The sequence below is a fragment of the Gossypium arboreum genome, chromosome 10, assembly GCF_025698485.1.
Source record: "Gossypium arboreum isolate Shixiya-1 chromosome 10, ASM2569848v2, whole genome shotgun sequence".
NCBI classification, from domain to species: domain Eukaryota; kingdom Viridiplantae; phylum Streptophyta; class Magnoliopsida; order Malvales; family Malvaceae; genus Gossypium; species Gossypium arboreum.
In genome coordinates, this window is record NC_069079.1 from 40,012,482 (window position 1) to 40,014,854 (window position 2,373).

A 2,373-nucleotide genomic window follows, 5' to 3' on the forward strand; every position below is an offset into this window, starting at 1 on the left:
CATTTCACATTTTCTCATTCAACATAAATGTTCAATTCAATTTACTCATCAATTCTAAAACATGTTATTAATTAAAATTAAGAAGGCCTCTTATCAACCAATTTTTCCATAGGGCCAAGAACAACTCATACTTTCAATTAAATTACAATTTAATCCTTAAACCTATTAATCTCATAATTTAATCCTTGAATCCTAATATCATCAAGAATCATTTAGCAAATATTTCTATTTATTTACTAAACATAATATTTGATGTAATAACACTAAGAACTCAAATTCTCTACAATGACAACTTACATAAACTTCACTAAATTTAAAATTTCCAACATGGTTAAATTAATTCAAGATCTTATTATTCCAAAAATACCAAATTTATACTAAAATGATCAAAGAATACCAACCAATTGAGCTTCTAAAATAGAAAAGAAGAAAGAGAAATTGTTTTTTCTTTTTAGCCCACTAATCTATTTGTTTCTCTATATATTTTATCATTTCTTTATTTTTAGTTAAACACAACTTATTAAATAACTAATAATATATATTTATCATATAATATGTGATTTCAATAATAATTTTCCACTAACTCAATTTATAACAATAATGGTATATTTGTTTACTAAGTCCCCTCCTTATTATAGTTTCACCATGTAATTTAATATTAACCATTACTTCTATCATATATAAGTCCTCATACTTTAATTTAAACCCTAATAATTGAAATTATCTAACTATCATCCAATTTTACTTCTAATGTAACTCCAAACTTTAAATAATATAATATTTTATGAGCTCGGTCTCTAAAACGGAGTTCCGATAGCATGTTTTCCGACACCCCTAACTTAAGGGTCATTACAATTCCATTATTTTTTTAAGAACTCCAAGACATCTCCTCTTATTAGTTTTGGAGCTGAGACCCACTGGTCATTCACGAATAGGCCCAAAACCACTATTTTTTTTTTATTTTTTCCATATGTTGAAAAAGTGAGTGTTTCTTTCACCTTCTTTAAGCCATAATGCTTTGGATTTTGTCACCAAATAGACTCTGTTTAAAGAAGCGCCTTCCATAACTCGGCTTGACACCTCCTCTTCAAATCTAACTCAGTCACGTTTAGTTCTCTAGCGATACCCAAAGTGTCCAATTCATCCACCAATTTCTCTGGATTCTCCATCTTAGTATCAATATTACCAAACTCCTCCCTATTCCACCTTTTAAGAAAAGCTTTTTTGGTCTTTAATTTAACTAACAATGAATACCCAACATCACCATGCCAGGGAGCATTTTGACAGACCTCCTTAAGTTTACGCATACAGTCACTACTCGAGAACCAATAATTCAAGACCTTGAAAGGCCTAGGACCCCAATCGACATCTTTCGGCAAGAGCAGAATGGGAACATGGTCTGAAACAGATCTTTTAAACCCACTTCAAGTTAAATAAGCAAAATGCAAAAGCCACTCCGAAGACACCAAAAACCTATCAAGCCAGCTCCTGCTATTTTAGGGTCCAAACCAGGAAAAAGCTTTACCCTTTAAAGGTAAGTCCACTAACTCGGAATCATCAATGAACTTGTTAAACTCATCAATCCCCACAGTGACAACCCTACAATCTTGACGGTGTTTGAGATGGGTCCTACAAAAGTCCCAGGAGAAGATGGATTACCGGTTGTTTTTTACCAGAAGTGCTGGCATATTATTGGAGATGGTGTGGTCGAATTTTGTCTACAAATTCTCAATGATGGTACGGAGGTTGAATAGATAAATGCAACGCATATAGTACTCATTCCAAAAATTGTCAATCCTTCTACTATGAAGCAATTTAGGCCTATAAGTTTGTGCAACGTGATTTACAAAATTGTGGTTAAAGTTATTGCAAATCAATTTAGAGGAGTTATTGAGAAATGCACTGATGTAGCTCAGAGTGTTTTTGTACCAGGACGGCTGATTCCAGATAACATTTTGCTAGCCTATGAAATTCTCCATACACTAAATCAAAAGAGATTGGGGAAAAAAGGTTTTATGGCTGTAAAGTTAGATATGAGTAAAGCATACGACAGAGTTGAATGGATTTTTATTAAGGAAATGATGGTTCGAATGGGTTTCACGATAAATTGGATAGATACTATTATGAAATGTCTGGCTTCAGTGTTTTATTCAGTGGTGGTTAATGGGTGAATAGGAGAAAAGCTTCAACTGTCTAGGGGACTTCGGCAAGGAGATCCTTTAAGACCATTTCTTTTTCTTATTTTTGGAGAAGGAATTTCTTGTTTAATACGGATAGCAGTTAGAGAAGGATCATTGAAAGGAGTTAAAATCAACAGACAAGGTCTGCAGATATCACATTTGTTATTTGCAGATAACTGCATATTATTTAGCG